The sequence below is a fragment of the Entelurus aequoreus genome, linkage group LG02 (genome assembly GCF_033978785.1).
Source record: "Entelurus aequoreus isolate RoL-2023_Sb linkage group LG02, RoL_Eaeq_v1.1, whole genome shotgun sequence".
Taxonomy (NCBI): domain Eukaryota; kingdom Metazoa; phylum Chordata; class Actinopteri; order Syngnathiformes; family Syngnathidae; genus Entelurus; species Entelurus aequoreus.
Window position 1 is genome coordinate 56,531,512 of NC_084732.1, and position 22,334 is coordinate 56,553,845.

General features: G+C 39.8%; 1 protein-coding gene and 1 pseudogene across 6 annotated transcripts in view; one reads left to right on the forward strand and one right to left on the reverse strand.

The window, feature by feature from the left end:
* Positions 1-10,033, reverse strand: part of LOC133665233 (uncharacterized) — a 57,610-nt pseudogene extending 47,577 nt beyond the window's left edge.
* LOC133635993 (serine/threonine-protein kinase BRSK2-like) overlaps positions 1-22,334 on the forward strand; it is a 198,491-nt gene that overhangs the window by 72,856 nt on the left and 103,301 nt on the right. The gene's annotated exons all lie outside the window — the stretch shown is intronic.

Genomic DNA, 22,334 nt, shown 5'->3' on the forward strand with positions numbered 1-22,334 from the left:
TGAGTGGCAGCATGCGTGTCTTGTGTGCTATCTATTGTCATATTTTTAGGGAGCGGTGAAAGGGAGATTCTTTTTTTAGAATGGGATAATGAACGTCGGGGGAGGAGGTGGGAAAGAATGATGTCACAGCTGCTACAGAATGCTTTGTTACTCTGCTCATAGTAGAAATTAAGCTTTATCCTTTATAATGATGTACAATCATGTTGTCCATCCATCCATCCATTTTCTACCACTTGTCCCTTCATGCCGTGTATAGCATAATCATTACATATACACAAACCTTTTTAGTACTGTCACAGTCTAGGAAAGCCATACATCCGTGTGAAAAATTATCTATAACAAACCTTGTATAAAAATAGCATCATTATGTACTTTTTCAATTTTTTTAGAATAGAACGCCTTATTGTCATCAGAAATGTTAACATGACAAAATTACAGCTAAGATCCATCTACTTTTTTGAACACAGTTATTACACAGAGGCTTTGTGTAGTATGGGAAGGGATTATAAATACTTTAAATGCATATAATATTCATAAAAATCATTCATCAATAAATAGCCTCTACTTCGCTGAAATGTACTTACTAAGGGTGTAACGGTACGTGTATTTGTATTGAACCGTTTCGGTACGGGGGGTTCGGTTCGGTTCCGTTCGGAGGTGTACCGAACGAGTTTCCACACGGACATATTAAGTAGCGCAACGCACGTTGTATAAACAATGCACACTGAGGCACAACACACGGCATGCTAGCAACGACCGGGCTACTACAACATGCAAAAGCTGGAAGACCCTCTTGCCTCGTTAAGATCCCCCGTTTGGGAACATTTTGGCTTCGCGTTGCGATACAACAATGGATAACATCGCTTCAACGAAGAGAAAGACGAAGAAACACAGCTCCCACCGCATTCAAGCAGCTTCTCCTCGACGAGTCAGGTAGGGCTAAAGCAATAACAAATGCCGTTGGTGTTTTTATAGCAGCAGATTTAAGACCATATTGCATTAAAAACTAGATTTTGACCCACTTCTATGGTGGAAGAACAATGAGCCCATATATCCTCTTACTGCCAAGTTAGCCAGGCACTACCTCCCCATACCTGCTACCTCCGTGCCCAGTGAAAGGGTATTTTCCACAGCTGGAGACATTTTAACTGCAAGCAGGTCTGCTCTTTCTGCAGACAATGTGGATAAACTGATTTTTCTGGCAAAAAACATGAACATTTAGTGAAAGTCACCAGGGTTAAAGGCTGGGTTGACTTGAAACTGTTTAATGTTGCACTTTTTGTATGTAGAAGAAACATTTTGTCATTTTATTTAATCCGAGCAACAACTTGAATCAGTTTAATGTTGCACTTTATATGTGGAAATGTTGCACTTTATATGTAGAAAGGTTTTGTTAAGAAACCAATGCTGAGCCTTATCTTATTTAGTTTTTATTTTATATATGTTGACTGCATTAACCCTGGCAATGGACCCTGTGTGTATATGTATGTTATTGTTATGCTTAGCATTCATGACTGCCTGATGTTGCACTGATCAGCCTAGTAGCGGCTCACATTCATCACACACAAAGCTATTTTAAAGCAATGTTAAAAGGATAAAGCCATTGTTTACAAATTTTGGTAAATAAATAACCATAAAATGTATATTTTGTTGTTTTCTTACTGTACCTAAAATGAACCGAACCGTGACCTCTAAACCGAGGTACGTACCGAACAGAAATTTTTGTGTACTGTTACACCCTTAGTACTTACCGAGGGCCACTCTGGAACGTAACCCCCGCGATAACCGAAGGAACACTGTACACTTTAACAAGAGTGTAGCTGCATGGAACAGCGTTACAGCAGAAAGTAAGCAGCTATGATCAGGAAATTAACAAGTAGATTTAATAAGAGTGTACAACTACATTGAGCAGTGTCGGCAGATGGGAAAATGTATCAGGAGCTTCACATGATCACATTTTGAAGAAAATTATCATACATACTCGTTTTGTCGTTGCACAGGGCCATCTGCTACAGTAAAACTGTATAGTTCAGTTTATAATGCAGTTTAACCTTTAAATAAAGTACTGTATAAGCGCTGTTAAACAAAAAGCTGCTTCAAGCAAAACATCGCCTCCACGTGTCTGTAAGGACGTGACACAATGCATAACATCAGGCGTAATGTAGGATGTATCAGGTTGGTTTCTAATATCCATGTATCAAAGGGTCAAACTAACCCACATTATAGGATTTTTTAAGTTATTGATTCTACAGAAGATGAAATTATCATACAAACACGGAAAGTACCATACGAACACTAGCCAGAGAGGAGCAACCTGTAACCTGTTTTAAAATGATGAAAATATGTTGTGATTAGGGGTTGGCATAGTTTATATTTGAGCAAATACAGTTCCCAACGATTCTTGATTCTTTTTCTTAAATAGGCAGGATCATTCTAAAGGTTTCCATGGTTTAAATTAAGGCGATAACAAAATATATTTTTGGATACAATGGCTTTACTAATTAGACAAAAATGTCCCCTTTGAAAAGAAACTAAATATGAATATATCAATCAATCAATCAATGTTTATTTATATAGCCCTAAATCACAAGTGTCTCAAAGGGCTGTGAATTACTTTGCTGTAGGGCTGGGCAATATATCGAATATACTCAATATATCTCAGGATTTTTCTCTGTACGATATAGAAAATTACTATATCGTGAGTATTCGAGTATACATTCTCACTCAGTTGCTTTTAGCTGCGGGCATTACACTCCAGGCTTTTCTCACTCTTTCTTGTATCTCCTTCTCACAGAGAGATAAAACAAGCGCACCTTCTTACATACGTCACATACTGTCGTGCATGCAACGTCTTACGCCCTCGCGGAGCATAGAGGTAGCAGCATGGGTAATGTTAGCTGTGGTGCAAGCGGAGCGGTGCGAGTGGTAATACGAGAGAAAGAAGGTGCAAATCTGGTAACAAATGAAGGAAGAATTAATTCCCAAGAAAAACAGACTGCCATCGTCTGGCAGTGGTTTGGCTTCAAGCGGGACGATGTTGAACAGACAACTGTAATATGTCAAGTATGTGGCAAAAGCGTTGCTACAAAAAGTAACAGCACTACTAATTTGTAGTATAATTTGAAAAGTCACCCGCTAGAGAATGACGAGTGCTTGAAACTCCGCATGTCAACATCTGCGGCCGGTGCCACACCAATAAAATGCTGAAGCAACCAGCACTGACCCAATTGAGCGTGGCGTCTTCCATTTCCACATCAACACCGTATGAAAAAAATATTAAACAACAGAAGGAGATAACGTCTGCAGTAACCTACCACATAGCGAAGTATAGCGATTTCCTATTATGCAGCTAATTTTTATTTGACAGTTATTGAAATATCTTGTGTGACATCATGCACAAAATTTCACTTTTTTGTTTTAAACTATTGTAGTGGCGTTCTGTACAAAAAGTGCACTTTAATTTAGTGTTGTTTTGATATGTCATCTTAGTGACATCATGCACAAAAGTGCACTAATAGTTTGTTTTAAAATGTCTCTGACAATCTTGCACTTTCTGTTTTGGAAATGACATGAATGTTTGTGCCACTGCTTAACTGTTTAATAAATACAGTTTTGGTAAATTGACTTAGTTGTGATTTCCCTCTCTGCATGAAAGTTTAAAATTAGCATATATTAATGCAGTATGAAGAAGAATGTTTTATTGTAGACACATAGAATCATCATACTGCTGTGAGTATATGCATCAAGTGTTCATTCAAGGCTAAGGCACAATATCGAGATATATATCGTGTATCGTGACATGGCTTGAAAATATTGAGATATTAATAAAAGGCCATATCGCCCAGCCCTACTTTGCTGCTAACCTAACCATAATAATATCACAGACTGGTCTGATCGATAAAAATAGTTCAAACTAAAATTAAAAGGAGTATATTGAACAATATTCTCTTATTTATTTATATACTTACCTTTTTTTATTTGGGGGGTTTTGCTGTTATTTTATTGCAATATTGTGTTCAGTGTTTACTTTGAAAACCTCGTGAAAAAAGCATGTAAAAAAACATATTCTGTTGTTTATGTGTTAGACCATGGGGTGTCAAACTCAATCGCACATGGGGCCAAAATCTAAAGCACACGTCAAGCTTGCATCTAATAACAATTAACAAAACATTCATGTTGTTTCCTGGATTCCTTGTAGGTGTGTGCTGATTTTAAGGATACACAGGTGTTCTGTTACACTATTTTTGATACTGGTTTGAAGTAAATGTGCATGTTAAAAAAATCTGTGTTTATTGTTTCTATTTTCCTACAGTCTGAGAGTCCGTAAATGCAGGCCCGGCCCTAACCAATCTGGCGCCCTAGGCAAGATTTTAGGTGCCCCCCCCAGCCCTCATCTCCCCCCCCCCCCCCCCCCCACATCAGCAGTGAAGTGTATATACTCACAAGAAACCGAATAACTTTGTCTTTGACCTTTTTTTTTACTTAAAGAAAGCAAATTAACAATCAGAATAGTTAACAAGATAAAAAAAAATATGGATAAATAAATGAATACAAAAAATAAAAAATGAATATATGAAATACAATATTTTTTACATACATAAACACAAAATAAAACGTGTCAACAAGTTGCATAAAATAAATTAAAAATACAATATAAATAAGGCACTGCACAAAACAAGATATCAAACCAGTATGACTTTAACAACTATATTACAAAAAAAGGGGATCCTACAGAGTTCTCTATTTGTGCTTTTTAATATTGCATTAACTAGAATGACTTACAAATTACTGTACACCAGGGAGTACTGTAATTACCTAACGTTAAATTATTATTTTCCATAACAATTTAGCCCCCTCCACTATATTAACCCGACGTTAAAACAGAACTAGCTATTTATTGATTAGCAATTGCCGAATCATGTAACATTAGCTTAATGCTAAAAAGACAGGTTACTATCACATTCTGTAACAGACAAATAATTTCATGTAGGCTAACGTTACCTACCTGCTACCTCTGTCTTTTTCTCGTTTCTCCCCTTCTTTTCTCCCCTGGGCACCTGACAGTTTTGGCCGTTTTGACATCTTGTGTTGATTTGTTTTATGTGGTGACGTCCAAAAAGAGTCATGATACGGGAAGGGAGGGGGTGCACCGTGCCGGGGGAGGGGTGGGCGTAATGTTGTAACAAATAATATTTCTATTAAATAGGCTTTACTTTGCATTTTAATTAACGTGGGATTATTTTATGTATTTAGAAATAATAGTACCAACTTTTTTTTTTTTTTTTTTTTTCCTCCAACATTTGTGGCACTGGCGTGGCGCCCCCTGATGGACGGCGCCCTTAGCATTTGCCTATACGGCCTATGCCACGGGCCAGCCCTGCGTAAATGCATCATGATTGGTGAGCGAACTGAGCTCGGAAAAAACAGAGAAGGAGATACTATGGAAAAGAGCCTCTTTGTGCGCACGCTGAGACATCTGTGGTTGGTCGTTTTAATAAAGTGATTGTAGATCGACGATGTCTTCGTCATCCTCTTAACATCCCGGCAAAAGCTACAATATTTTATATGCACACAAAAACAACAAAATCTGTGAGGTTAGTAACTTCAGTCGAGATGTTGGTAGACAAGGACAATTCAGGTAATCCTTAGCAGAATCTGAAAGACTTGGCAAGTCTGAGTATGCGTTTGAGAAGCCAGCATTTCCCAGCATGCCTTGATGTTGTGCAATTATTCTTTTTATGTTTTAAATCCGAATTCGAATCCGTTTAATTGGCCAAGTATGTTTAACAAACAAGGAATTTGACTTGGTAGACTCAGTGATGTACACTTAGCTTTTTGACTTGTAGCAAAGGTGCTACTAAATGAAAACAATTAGTAACACAGAACATTTTTTTGTTCCTCAGGAAGAGGTGCTTTAAAACATGGCAAGCTCGCTAGTGGCTAACGTTTATTCACAGTCGGCAGTGTTTTATCAACTTCTAAATCACTAATCCTTGCCTCCATGGGTATCATCCCTGCAGGACAAGGAATAGCTAAACATGCTTCACTACGCACCGTAGGAGGATACATTGCGACGGCGTGACTCGCTTGATGGAGCGGCCGTGCCAGCAACTTGAGGGTTTCAGGTTCGAACCCCACTTCCACCATCCTAGTCAATGCTGTTGTGTCCTTGGGCAAGATACTTTACCCACCTCCTCCCAGTGCCACCCACCCTAGTTTAAATGTAACTTAGATAATGGGTTTCGCTATGTAAAGCGCTTTGAGTCACTAGAGAAAAGCGCTATATAAATATTATTCACTTCACTTCACTCACCGGCGTCACCGCTAAAAAAAGCTAGTGCTATTCAATGTAAACAAATGCCATGGGTGGATCGACACCTGACATCCACTGTAATGATACCAAGTACAAGAGCGTATTTAGTCGATACTACTATGATTACACCAATATTTTTTATTGTCACAAAATCTTTTTTCGTTTTCTTTTTAAATTCATAATATTCATAAACTCAAGAAATACGTCCCTGGACACATGAGAACTTAAATTATGACCAATGTATGACCCTGTAACTACTTGGTATTGGATCGATACCTAAATTTGTGATATCATCCAAAACTAATGTAAAGTATCCAAACAACTTAACTTAACAGAAGAATAAGTGATTATTATCAATCAATCAATCAATCAATGTTTATTTATATAGCCCTGAATCACAAAAGTCTCAAAGGGCTGCACAAGCCACAACGACATCCTCGGTACAGAGCCCACATAAGGGACGTCGATGTGAATGACTATGAGAAACCTTGGAGAGGACCGCATATGTGGGTAACCCCCCCTCTAAGTACAGTCCTTAGTGGATCTAACATAATAGTGAGAGTCCAGTCCATAGTGGGGCCAGCAGGAGACCATCCCGAGCGGAGACAGGTCAGCAGTGCAGAGATGTCCCCAACCGATGCACAGGCGAGCGGTCCACCCCGGGTCCCAACTCTGGACAGCCAGCACTTCATCCATGGTCACCGGAACCGGAATAACCCGGCGAGGGGGCAGAGGAGAAAAGAAAACGGCAGATCAACTGGTCTAAAAAAGGGGGGTCTATTTAAAGGCTAGAGTATACAAATGAGTTTTAAGATTATTACATTTTAACAGAAGTGTAGCTAGAACATGTTGAAACGGAAAATAACCAGATATTAACAGTAAATGAACAAGTACATTAATAGTACATTTTTACAGCGTGTCCTTCATAATTTTGACAAAATAATAGAATGGGAAATGACACAATATGTTACTGTATATGTCAGCAGATAAATTAGGAGCCTTTGACAAGTTATCTAGTTTGTTCACTATTTTATTTAAGGCCAAAATTGTTTTTTGATTGCAATAAGAAATATAATTTTTTGTTAAAATACAGCCTATAATGCCATTTTTGTGGTCCCCTTTATTTAGAAAAGTATCAAAATAAAATTTGGTACTGGTACCGGTCGCTTTGGTATCGGGATAAAGAAAATATATAAAAATACAAATGAGCGAGAGCACCATTTGTTGGTTCAGTGCGCACACTTAAATAACTTAGTTGCTCAGACAGTAATACGTTTGTTTATATGAATTCAGATTGTGGTATGACGTTTGTAACGGAGAACAAAATTGTTGTGTCTTGTATTGTATTGTCTTGTAGTTTATCAATAATACTGGTAATTGTTACCTCCCTAATAGTAACTGATATTGACTGATATGAACAAAACCCAGTGATCTGGTTTTTTTTCTTTCTTTTATTGCCCATATTTACAGTCATTTATGAACATGTTATGATGGTGTTATAGGGTGATAAAGAAATGTAGTTCAGGGTGTGTTCCTTTCAGGTTTGCCTTGTTCAGTACTGATATCACCAACTCTTCATAGTCATAATTACCATGTATTTTCTTATATTATCCTGTTTCAAAGAAACCTCCTTTGTTTGCAAGTCTTTATCTGTTCAGCTCAGACAGGATGATCCCAGTGACTCATTCGGTACATTCACGGTACTATCAGTGTTTATATAGGATTACATCAAAAAGAGGATATCGTCCTCCTCATAATTAACTTTTTTGTGCATCATGCATCCATACTGTAATCTCATTTTTTCTTCTGTTCTGTGTCATTTTCTATTACTTCTCCCCTCATCTAACTCTCCTCCTATGGTAGGTGAGCATTATGTGTGTTTGTGGGTTGTGGAGGGTATTATAGTATATTGTATTCAATGGTGAGGTAGACTAACTGCGTTTTTTGTGACAACAAGCAACCATTTTATTTGTTGTCTGGCCAGTACCCTTAAAATAGTTTTCTTTGTCCATCCATCCATCCATCCATCCATCCATCCATCCATCCATCCATCAATTCATCTATCTATCCGAGTCCGGTTCGCGGGGGCAGCAGTCTAAGCAGAGATGCCCAGACTTCCCTATCCCCGGCCACCTCCTCTAGTTCTACAGGGGGAATACCGAGGTGTTCCCAGGCCAGCTGTGAGACATAGTCCCTCCAACGTGTCTGCGATCTGCCCCGAGGTCTCCTCCCGGCTGGACATGCCCGAAACACCTCAGGGAGGTGTCCAAGAGGCATCCGTAGTAGATGCCCGAGCCATCTTAGCTGGCTCTTCTCGACGTGAAGGAGCAGCGGTTCTACTCTGAGTCTCTCCCGGATGACTGAGTTCCTCACCCTATCTCCGAGAGTGATCCCAGACATCCAGCGGAGGAAACTCATTTCTGCCGCTTGTATTCGCGACCTTGTCCTTTCGGTCATTACCCAAAGTTCATGACCATAGGTGAGGGTAGGAACGTAGACCGACCTGTAAATTGAGAGCTTCGCCTTCTGGCCCAGCTACTTCTTCACCACAACAGACCAGTGCAGTGACTGCATCACTGCAGACGCCACACCAATACGTCTGTCAATCTCGCATTCTATTCTTCCCTCACTCGTGAACAAGACCCCGAGATACTTGAACTTCTCCACTTGAGGCAGAACTTAAATCCCGACCAGAGGGGTGCAGTCCACCTTTTTCCGACTGAAAACCATGGCCTCAGATTTGGAGGGTGTTGATCCTTTTTCCAGCAGCTTCACACTCGGCTGCAAACCGCCCCAGTGAACGCTGAAGGTCTGTTGAAGAGACGTGTCAGCCACAACAGTCTCATAACATCCAGAGCTTTGAGGTATTCGGGGCGAATCTCGTCTTCTCCTGGGGCCTTGCCACTGGGCAGTTTTTTTATTACCTCAGCAACTTCGGCTCCAGTGATGGACATGTCCGCGTTTGTGACCTCAGACTCTGCCTCCTCTATGGAGGGTGTGTCTGTGGGATTAAGGAGATCCTCAAAGTATTCTTTCCACCGCCCAACTATATCCCCAGTAGTGGTCAGTAGGTTTCCGCCTCCACTATACTCATTGTGAACAGGGCACTGCTTCTCCCTCTTGAGGCGTCAGATGGTTTGCCAGAACCTCTTTGAGGCCGACCGAAAATCTTGCTCCATGGTCTCACCGAACTCCTCCCATGCCCGAGTTTTTGCTTCCGCCACCGCTGAGGCCGCGGCTCGCTTGGCTTGTCGGTCCCTGTCAGCTGCTTCGGGAGTCCCACAAGTGGTGTCAGATGGTTTGCCAGAACCTTTTTGAGGCTGACCGAAAATCTTGCTCCATGGTCTCACCGAACTCCTCCCATGCCCAAGTTTTTGCTTTCGCCACCGCTGAGGCCGCGGCTCGCTTGGCTTGTCGGTACCTGTCAGCTGCTTCGGGAGTCCTACAAGTGAGCCATGCTCGATCGGATTCTTTCTTCAGCTTGACGGCCCCCTTTGCCCCCGGTGTCCACCATCAGGTTAGGGGGTTGCCGCCATGACAGGCACCAACCTCCTTTCAACCACAGTTCTAATCGGCAACAGCAGCAATGGAAGTACAAAACACGACCCAATCGGACTCAATGTCCCCCTCCTTCCTCGGAATGCAGTTGAAGCTCTGCCGGAGGTGCGAGTTAAAGATCTGGTAGACGGTAGCCTCTGCCAAACGTTCCCAGCTTACCATCACTAAATGTTTGGGCCTGCCGGCATCCTTCCCCGCCACCTGATCCAACTCACCATCAGGTGGTGATCAGTTGACAGGTCAGCTCCTCTCTTCACCCGAGTGTCCAAGACATGTGGTTGCATATCTGATGAAACGACTACAAAGTCGATCATCGACCTGCGACCTAGTGTGTCCTGGTGCCACGTACACTTGTGGGCACACTTATGTTTGAACATAGTGTTTGTTATGGATAAACTGTGGCTAGCACAGAAGTCCAATAACAGAACACCCCTCTGGTTCAGATCAGGGAGGCCGTTCCTCCCAATTACGCCCCTCCAGGTTATGCTGTCGCTGCCAATGTGTGCGTTGAAGTCACCCAGTAGAACGATGGAGCCCCGGGGGAGGGACGCCCTGCAGCACTCCCTCCAGGGTCCCCATGAAGGCCGGGGACTCCGAACTGCCGTTTGGCGCATACGCACAAACAACAGTCAGAGCCCGTCTCCCGACCCGAAGGGGCAAAGAAATAACCCATCAAGACCCAGGTTTAAGTTTCTTTTAATCATTGCTGCGCTTTAGTTATTGGATAAACTGGGGTAGAATAGGCAATTTGAATCTCTTAACTACTCTTGGCCTCAGACTAAAGACGTTTGTCTATCCGTCTGTCCAACCATCCATCCATCCATCCATCCATCCATCCATCCATCCATCCATCCATCCATCCATCCATCCATCCATCCATTAATTCATTCATTCATTCATTCATTGTATGGAGTTACAGAACCAGCAGCCTCAGCAGAGAGGTCTGCCCTTTTGTCGCATGTGGTAATGTTTGCAATAAGAATTCTGTAAAAGCAAAATAATATATTGGTGTAAGAGCGTTGATCATAAATGTAAAAAAAAGTGGTAAAACAGAAAAACAGAGAGAAAGTTTGCTACTGTGTTAAAACAATCGAGTGAAGCCGAGTCAACAACACAAGTTTGGAGTGAGCACTCTGTCAACTTAGTCAATTTTGTCACTTTGTCGACAGTTGTATCGATCCATCCCCCTACTTAGTTCAAGAGCGCTAGCTTAGCTGTTAGCTATGCTTTTTTGTCTCTTCCAATGATATTCCTTGTCCTGTATTCCTTCAGTGATAATGTACTGAGAAAACAGTTGACTTGCGCCATGGACACGAGGATTAGTGATCTAGTGATTAGCCGCTAGCTCGTTAGCGAGGGCGCTACATTGTGTTGAGGACGCTTTTGTTTTGAAGTTTGATTGCTGTCAAATTTGCGGGACAGAGCTGGAATGTGTCAACATGCATGGTCAATACTATTAATAGCTTATATTTTATAATTAATTTGCATAATTGATATAATCTCTTTCGCACAACCACATTGAGACAGATGGATAACTTTCAAGTTCAAGTCTGAAGTTCTTGTAATTTCAAAATATGTTTCTAAGATCATTATGTCATTAAGGCAAAACATGTTTCATAGTTTAATTGCTATTTCAGCCAAATGGTTTTGACCGGCATTCATCTCATGTAAATGAGGGAGGACTTTATTTGAAGGACAGATAATAGAAATGTTGGTTTTAAGCTTGGTAGTTTCACTGTTTAGTTCATGTTCAGAACAATAGCTTGTGTATCAAATCGTTCCGTCGTACTGGAACTTTCTTATTTGGTTTCAGATTCATTGTTTATTACACAATGTCAATTTGTTTTGTAAAGGTTTTTCATACTTTGTAAATACATTTTTGTAATTTTGATGGTACTACAAGCATGAAACACTGTAACTCACTGTTAATTGCTTTGATGTATTTGCTGGGACCTGACATACCATAAAACATGCTAGTTTTTGTCCTTAATATTTTTCTAAAGCTGTCACTTGTGTTTTTAGAGAACTTAAGGACAACTGGGACAGTCTAGTCATCGTCTCACTGAGAGAAAGCCTAAGAGGTGGAGAAGAAAGTGTGACAAATAGGCTAGAGACTCGTTTGAAAGGCTGATCTGTCAAGAGGAGGGAAAGTATGTCTGAAAGAGGGAGCTAAAAATAGTCAACATCATGGAGAGAGTGCAGGAATCGCCTACACCGCCTCCGGCAGAACGACCAACAGAGCATGTGTACACTTTTATATGTGTAGTACTCAAATAAGCATAAGCTTGAATGTGCATTAAAATGAGTGCATCACTGCAGCATGGCTATCTGCGTAACACTTGGCATCGTCAATACAAAATATACCATTTTGTATTATTGTATTTTTTGGACCATAGGCCGCACTGAATTATAAGGCCCACTGCCAATGAGCAAGTCTATTCCGGTCTATTTTTATACAAAAGGCGCACGGGATTATAAGGCGCAGGGTTTCCCTGTAATTTCCAAATTACCTGTGGCTGTGGGGGCATGGTTAGTGGGCGTGGTTAGGGCATGTAGTGGGGGTCACCATATTTCATTGCATAAATTGTATAATATGATGATATGATTATCTTTAAAAAAGTTCAAAAATCTGTTATTATTAATTAGTATTAACATATATTTTAAATAATTTTGCCATATTTTAAATTATTGCTGCTTATTGTACATTATACTTTTTTGAGAATTGTTCAAGTGTCTAGATACTTTTAGGACTTTTTTATTAAAATGATTAGCAGCAAATCTAGCATCTTTTTCTGGTGTTATAGAATGTACTTGTGTTTAGAGTATTTACTTCTGTCCCACGATGTGCTTCTGCACCGTTTGGACTTTTTCTCCTTAAAAGCCACCACTGTACTCTTAATATTTGTACACATACACACTCACGGTACAACATCCACACGCACATTGACTGTAGAGACATACATATACACATACTGTACATTTACAAGCACACACCGGTATGCATACATACATTCATGCATATAATTACGTTTCATCAAACATATATTAACGTTGTTACCCTAGGGGAAACTGGGTAACACACGGCACACTGACAAAGCTTAACCTATTGATACTATAACAATCTACAAGGTTAATACCAGTGGCGTGCGGTGAGGTTAATGTCTGGTGAGGCACTGCATCATCACAGTCAGATTTACAAACATATGAACCCTAAATAGTATCTTATTCACCATGTGATTGGCAGCAGTTAACGGGTTATGTTTAAAAGCTCATACCAGCATTCTTTACACAACTGTAGCACACAAAAAAGCACATTTAATAAAAAAAACCATTATTATGGTCTTACCTTTCTTGCTGGACATCCACACAGCCAGCCTTTGCGTGTGTACCACGCCGTTTGAAAAGAACGGGTCTTCTGTCCCGAAGTCAAAAGCAAACCTTTTAGCTCCGGCGTTGGTCTACCTTAAATTATTACCTCCTGCTTCAATTGAAAGTCCAGTTTAGAAAACTGTTTTATTTTACATATGTAATCCTCCATGTTTTTAATAAAAGTCCAGGCGAGAGGAAATAAACAATCGATTGCAAACTTTATTTATTTATTTATTTTTTTCCTTCTGCGGCGAGGAATGATCTCTGGGATCACTACTGCCCTCTACCACCAGGAGCCCGGATTACTGCGAGCCTCAACCAGTACGTCTTTTGCAGCAGATTTATGAATGCTCAGCACAAGAAATACGTTACACACATACAGTTTTTGACAAAATACACTGTACATTATATACCTCAGCTAACTAAACTATGCCATAATTTAGTTAGCTGATATAATTCATATAGCAATACAGTCTCACTGCACAGCAGCTCAGCAGTTAGCCGAGTCATTGTGCACAATCCAGTGACGTGCCTCAACTGGCTGCTGATCACCGCACCGTCTCTTCTCAGTATTTGAACGGCAAATGTGAAAATAAAAATAAAAATAATCTAAAACCGGTGAAGTTAAATGGAAAATAACTTTAGTATAATCACTGGATACATATAACAATTTAATTAATTTTTTTTTCTTTTTACATTTTTTTTCTTTCCATGTGACTGCACGCCACTGGTTAATACAGTTCGCTTCTCTTTCTTCCCCTCCATTTACCTTCTTTATTTTGTATATCAAGGCATCATTACATATATGTATTGTTGCATGTGAAACAATTGTATTGTTGATAATAGAGGTAATTATTGTTATTATTCATTATCAAAAGTGCTATTGCTATTGGTATGTGTATTGCTCCATTTGTAGTGTAATAATGTTCATTGTCATTTCTGTGTTATTAATATATACTTCAATAACTGCTTTTTTTCTATCACTTTTCGTATCATATTTGTACACATCATATTTGCTGATGCTGTTCTGTTGTTGTTGTGGTTGTTATTGTGTTTGTTGTTGTTGTTGTTGTCTCTTAGTCATACCCCCCTTTTGTCCTCTCAATTTCCCCCTTTGTCTTCCTTTTTTTCTCTTCCTATCCCCTCCTGCTCCGGTCCGGTTGGGCCAAATAATTAATATAAATCCATTTAATAAAGTCAAATACAAATAAGGCAACAAGAGAAGTATCCCACACTTCTCTTTTGTAAAGTAAATCTGTACAGCCGAAATGGGCATCTACATCAACAATATCTTTTGCCTGAGTAGCTGGACAGGACAAAAAAAATAAAGATAGACTGTTACATCCCCAGTGCAAGAAGGAGCGCTACCATAGGTCCTTTCTACCCACAGCCATAAGACTTTACCACACACTTATGTGATTAGTGTGATGTATTTTTTCATGGTGTGCAATACCGATGTTAGTGTTTTTTTATTTTCTATTTATACATATTAGTGAGCAATATGTAGTACAAACCCCGTTTCCATATGAGTTCGGAAATTGTGTTAGATGTAAATATAAACGGAATACAATGATTTGCAAATCCTTTTCAACCCATATTCAATTGAATGCACTACAAAGACAAGATATTTGATGTTCAAACTCATAAACTTTATTTTTTTTTGCAAACAATAATTAACTTAGAATTTCATGGCTGCAACACGTGCCAAAGTAGTTGGGAAAGGGCATGTTCACCACTGTGTTACATGGCCTTTCCTTTTAACAACACTCAGTAAACGTTAGGGAACTGAGGAGACACATTTTTTAAGCTTCTCAGGTGGAATTCTTTCCCATTCTTGCTTGATGTACATCTTAAGTTGTTCAACAGTTCAGGGGTCTCCGTTGTGGTATTTTAGGCTTCATAATGCGCCACACATTTTCAATAGGAGACAGGTCTGGACTACAGGCAGGTCAGTCTAGTACCCGCACTCTTTTACTATGAAGCCACATTGATGTAACACGTGGCTTGGCATTGTCTTGCTGAAATAAGCAGGGGCGTCCATGGTAACGTTGCTTGGATGGCAACATATGTTGCTCCAAAACCTGTATGTACCTTTCAGCATTAATGGCGCCTTCACAGATGTGTAAGTTACCCATGTCTTGGGCACTAATACACCCCCATACCATCACAGATGCTGGCTTTTCAACTTTGCGCCTATAACAATCCGGATGGTTCTTTTCCTTTTTGGTCCGGAGGACACGACGTCCACAGTTTCCAAAAACAATTTGAAATGTGGACTCGTCAGACCACAGAACACATTTCCACTTTGTATCAGTCCATCTTAGATGAGCTCAGGCCCAGCGAAGCCGACAGCGTTTCTGGGTGTTGTTGATCAACGGTTTTCGCCTTGCATAGGAGAGTTTTAACTTGCACTTACAGATGTAGCAACCAACTGTAGTTACTGACAGTGGGTTTCTGAAGTGTTCCTGAGCCCATGTGGTGATATCCTTTACACACTGATGTCGCTTGTTGATGCAGTACAGCCTGAGGGATAGAAGGTCAAGGGCTTAGCTGCTTACGTGCAGTGATTTCTCCAGATTCTCTGAACCCTTTGATGATATTATGGACCATAGATGGTGAAATCCCTAAATTCCTTGCAATAGCTGGTTGAGAAAGGTTTTTCTTAAACTGTTCAACAATTTGCTCACGCATTTGTTGACAAAGTGGTGACCCTCGCCCCATCCTTGTTTGTGAATGACTGAGCATTTCATGGAATCTACTTTCATACCCAATCATGGCACTCACCTGTTCCCAATTTGCCTGTTCACCTGTGGGATGTTCCAAATAAGTGTTTGATGAGCATTCCTCAACTTTATCAGTATTTATTGCCAACTTTCCCAACTTCTTTGTCACGTGTTGCTGGCATCACATTCTAAAGTTAATGATTATTTGCAAAAAAAAAAATATTTATCAGTTCGAACATCAAATATGTTGTCTTTGTAGCATATTCAACTGAATATGGGTTGAAAATGATTTGCAAATCATTGTATTCCGTTTATATTTACATCTAACACAATTCCCCAACTCATATGGAAACAGGGTTTGTATTTATTGCTATGTTTTTTGTTTTTCATTACACTTTGCTTCTGTTACTGTATGTAAAAACCTGCACTGCAACAATGTAATTTCCTCAATGTGGGATAAATTAAAAGAAAAAAAAGTCTTATCATACAGGAAATTCTAACACAAATGCATGTACTGAATTTTTAGGACATCTCCCAAATCGTTTTTCTCTCAGCTGCAACATTATTTTTCTGACTTAAAACAAAATCGCTCTTATTACTTGCTGCTAGCACATGGCTGTTGTGATCATGTGGGCTCTGCACGCCGGATCCAGTCACTGCTGGATAGAATTGGTAGAGTGCTGCCAGGAAAGGACTGCTCATATCTAAGGTTTATTATGGACATTTTTTGATGTTTTCCAATATAATCCCATCCACGTTTTTTGTTGATATCAGTCCGCTATGCGATATCAATGTTGGATCCCCTAAATGCTAGTATGTAAAGGTACTGCAAGTATGTAAATGCAATGCTACTTTAGTGTGTAAATGTAATGGTAATATGCAAATTTAATGCAAGTATGCAGAGGTAATGAAAGAATGTAAATGTAATGCTAATGTGTAAATGTAATTGTAGTATGTAAATCTAATCTAAGTATGTCCATTGAATGTTATTGTGTAGAGGTGATGCTACTATGTAAATGTAATGTTAGTATGTAAATGTCATAAATTGACAGTTATTATTTTTCAAGTGTACAATAAAGTAAAAAACTGTCACATTCATTATTTGATTTTTAATTTCTTTCAATTGTTCTGCTTCCTCTGATAATGTAAACCATTTTTTCTAATCTACTCCCCCCACCCCCCAAGATTGACCTTCTTTATTTCCTCGTCGTCCTCTTCTCCACATATCTCAATGCAGATGAAGAGTTTAGATTTGAAATGTTGTCAATGAAACATTATTAATCACTTCTTTAAAAGTTGTCTAAGAATGTGAATTTTTTTTTCTTCTTTTTATTAGTATTGTCTAGGGAAAGAAACAATGGGGTTTGATTGGTGGAGGGCTGCACAACCTTGACATAGATAGGCTGGTATGAACTATGTGCACTGTACAGTACACCATGTAGAAGAGCTGGCAAAATAATTGTCAAGCACAAATAAGACTGAACAAGTGTGAACAGACCTAATCAGCATCTTCCTGAAGAAGCGCATGTGGGAATGTTAGTATTAATACGATGCCAAGTAAATACAAGACTAGTATCACCGATACCTACACCAATATCATCACTTTTACTTGAAATGTCATAATCATTGAATAAATTAGTAACTTTGCCTCTTGTTAGTCGATTATGACTATGATATAATCAACTTTCAGGAAATGTCAGAAATGGGACAAGGAAGAAGTGACTGCAATATACAATAGTTTTAACTTAACATTTAGGCACATTTGTTCCTATGTGTGCTACATTTTTGCTGCATGGTAGTCGTCTTTCTTACCAAAAAACGTGATGTCCGACATGAACGGAATGTTCCTTGACAACCCGCGTGCGCACAAAACATGACATCATGCACTGCAAAACGTAGCTCTGATTTTTTTAGGTCTCAGTCCTGGCATATTTGTGGCAATTTTAAGTATTTTGTACAACCGGTGTCAACAATTTGTTTACCAAATTATTTGGAGTAAGAGACGAAAAAGAAGACAGCAAGAATATTGTCTCTTGCCGTTTGTGGGGCACTTGGTTCCTAAATCTTCTTCTTCTTCGTCTTCCCATAACAATATGACCTCAGAGTATGTTAAGGCAACGTGCGGAGTGTCGTTCTTGTCAGTTCCGGGTCTTAAATAGCAAAGTGTACCAACTTGTCGCAATACATCCTCAGCCATCTACTTTCTAGTTGAGAGGCATGATTTATGATCTACAATAAACTTCCAAGGAGCAGAGAAACGAGGAAAAGGCAGACCACCCAATGATGTACAACAAAGGGACACACTGTTGGGACCACGTCACCGCTATAAATAGTTTGTCTTATAATAACAATATCACTAATACTTGGTTAATATTTAAGTCATGAAAAGTAAATTAAGTATTGTTGGGGCTTTTTGAATGGTTATTTATTGGATTTTATGGGTGGAATAGAGGACCACCCCCATTGTAAGCAGACTTTTATTTACATGTATTTAATATTTAGGATGCATGAAATATAAATCCATCCGTCATCATGTCTATCATAATGATTGTGAACGAAAACAATTCCAAAAAAAGTGCAGTTCCCCTTTAAGAGTGTTACTAAAACAGCCTTCTTTCATCCCAGTAATATTGCTAAAATGTGTCCCATTTTGTCCACCACCAGAAATCTGCGTTCTAAGATCTCCGGCTTATTAGTGATTCCCAGAGCCAAAAAGAAGTCGGCGGGTAATTGACGGTTTTCTATTCAGGCACCATTACTCTGGAATGCCCTACTGGTAACAGTTAGAGATGCTACCTCAGTAGAAGCATTTAAGTCTCATCTAAAAACTCATGTATACACCCTAGCCTTTAGATGACCACTGATCAGTTTCCACTGAGAAGGTGCTCGGTGTTCCAAGTCGGGACCAGGGTTTGACCACCCTTCTATGCATCAGTCAGTGACGTCTCAGCACTCTGACTTGTCCACATTGAGGGTGGAGGGGGTGCCGTCCCTCCTAAGGTTTTTCCTTGTTCCCATTGGGTTGAGTTTTTTCTTGCCCGGATGTGGGATCAGATCCGAGGATGTCATTGTGGTCATTGTGGGTTTTTTGAAGCCCTTTGAGGCATTTGTAAATAAGGGCTGTATAAATAAACTTTGATTGATTGATCATCTTTTTGCCACTGACTGTTTGGTGCTTATATTCGTCCACCTTTATTTTTAGCGACTATCTATTTTGGTTAAGAATTCTGAGGTTTGTCCCTTTTTGATGAAGTATAGGCCAGAGTCTGATGTTTTTCGCTTTTTGATGATACATTGGTCCAAGCACACTTTTTTCAAGTCAATGTGAACAGTGCTATTCCATTTTGTCAAATCCAAATGTCAAATCCATATTTCATATGTGGATATAAATCCAATATGTATCTGATGTCACTGTCAATAAAAGGTAGCATACGTCACAATTGTTTGCCAAAACAGACAGGCCTGACTGAATGCTCTACGAAGGAGCAAAAACCAGTGAGTGGCGAAAAGACTATGTTTCCAAAGTGATTAAAATATAGAAGGACTGAGGTCAGTGTCCCACCGCTCCTGGTTCAAGTCCTCACCCACACCCTCCTTAATACAAGTGTCCCACAAACTGCCATAGCCAAGATTTTTAACTTGCCCTTCTTAATGCCCTTCAGTACGTGAAATAATAAATGTGGACAAACTCCTTGAAATTGTCACAAACGCACCAGGATGAACACTTACACAAAGTGGAGCGTGTGTGTAACAGGATGCTTTGTGGGCATGTGCACACCTGGTGTTTGAATTAACACACGTAAAAGTCACATTGTTTTTGCAATGTAAACAACTACAAAAAAAGGTTGGATTTAACAAAATATGATTTGAGCATCTATAGTGTGAACATTGCCTAAGGCTATTGTAGTGGAATTTTGTTTCAGAAATGTGACATTTATCTTATTTTTTAAATGTCAAAGTGAACAATATTCTGATTAGTATGTGGATAGAAATCCAGTATGTATCCAATGTAACAGCAGTCTGGTCGCCTTCATCCAACACATGTCATTAAAAAGTGACAAAATGTTACTCTCCTGGCTCTTACTGTTCACTAACACTAACAAACTCTTCAGAACACACATCCAAGCAATATTTCACAAACAAGAGCAAGAGCCAAAATTCCTGCCCTGATTCCTCCATAATCTCCTATACAAAATAATTTGGTTAAGTATTACAAATTCCTTCAAATATTCACAAATGCACCAAGAGTGAGACGTACCTTACGGGAATTTGACCCCAGTTAACTCCCGTAAACACACTGCAGCCATTGTGTGCGAACCACTTCAAGGACCCAATCTGTTCACATTAAAAATATTTGTATTTGCAATGTGAAAGTCGACATAAAACAATTGTGTTTAACAATGTGAACAGTGAACATAATCCCAGATTCCAGTCGCATCAGATACATATCAATGTATACGAAATAGGCCTGAGTTGGATTAAAATAAAGTAGTAAAAACATCAGATACATGTCACATATAGGCTAACAATTTAAATTGACCTGCAGTGTGATAATAGCCTCACTTACCTTCCTACAATGAACTTTTATTTTTATATTCTGATGGTTTTGCTGTTACTACTCTTCACTCAGGACACCTAAATGAACTTCAGAATTGCTTTCACTTCTTTGGTACACCAACATCTTTCCAACATTGTTCTTACTAAAGCGCAGACGTCCAAGGTCTGGTCTGACAGCAGCGCCAGTGTCTCTCAGGTTGCCATTTTACTTCTAAGTGGACACATAAAGGTTCCCAGCATGTCCTTTTCCCTCAAACGACCCCACTGCTTACAAGCTGTGTTATTTTCTTCCAGTGCAATCACCTTTACAAAACAAAAGCACTCATCTTTTGTAGTATTATACACTGTGTGAGGTAATGAAGAGGTGCATATGCGCTGGCATTTCGAGTGCCACATGCAGACCTTCAGGACGATGTCATATACGATCCTGCATGTCTTTTGCGGAGAATGATTCCATCTTTGTGTTTGAAGTGCAGATGAAGTTATGTTGACATTTTTGCTGTGACACCAACGTCTCTTGAGACGAGCCCTCAAATGAACACATATACATTAAGCTGGAAGACGACATTTCAAACCAGGTGTGCAGTATTTGTATGTCGCATTTGTGATAATAGTTTAGTGCAGCGAAGTGAATTATATTTATATTGCGGTTTTCTCTAGTGACTCAAAGCGCTTTAGCAGGTGGGTAAAGTATCTTGCCCAAGGACACAACGGCAGTGACTAGGATGGTGGAAGCGGGGATCGAACCTGGAACCCTCAAGGTGCTGGCATGGCCTCTCTACCAACCGAGCCACGCCGCCTAAATATCCTACATGTATAAAGTGTGTTTAACTCATATCTAGACCTTGAGTTATGAGGATTTGAAACACACATTGAACTAAGTAGGTATTTTTCAACAGCTTTGAGACGTGTTCCCCAGGTATCTTATCCATGCACATTTTATTTTAATTCATACAGTATGTCTGAGCTATTTTGTGATGTACACAGCAATCATTTGATCAAAACTGTGTTCACCCATAATGTCAAACAAACAAATGCAAACAAAGGGTTTACACTAAAGACCGTAGGTCAGGAGTCGCCAACCCGTCGAACACGATTGACCAGTCGATCTTTGGGACCCTACCGGTCGATCGCGAAAATATTAGAAAAATAAATATGTATTAATATCAGTGACACCCCCATCCGGGGAGTGGCCAACAGACCTAACCAGCAGGCACGCATCTTAAACCCTGAACACGCCCACACGCCTCTCATCCCTCGGCTCTCGACACCGCGGCCACACCCCCCGAGCACCACTCACTCGTCTCGCAAACGCGCATCGCATGACATGCACAAAAATCATCAAGCTGCAACAATGCATTTAGGCTGACTGTTGCAACAAATCGGACATTTTCTAGCATCCAATATCAAACAACTCTTCCCTCAACCTAACAAGCTAGATAAAAGAGTCTGTGAACATTGCTCCAAAGTATGGATTTTGTGTTGATTTTTACATACAAAACTAAACATTGACATGTGCAAAGGCAGTAATATATGATAAAACAAGGTGGCAGCAAAGAAGGACTTACCCATTTATCCGCTCTTTATCTCACAGGAAAACCCGCCAGGTGAACAGCTGATTTTACTACTTCTGGCGCTGACGTAAGACAACCATGTGACTCGCGTTCCATATGTGACCATAGGATGAACAAATATACTACGGTACTAAGCCTCTAGTGGCCATAAACAGTTAGCTTCTAAAGCTGGGATGACCAATGTGGTCCCTTTGTCATTCTGACTAGATGTTCGTCCAGGGAATTTAAGTTTCTGGTCAC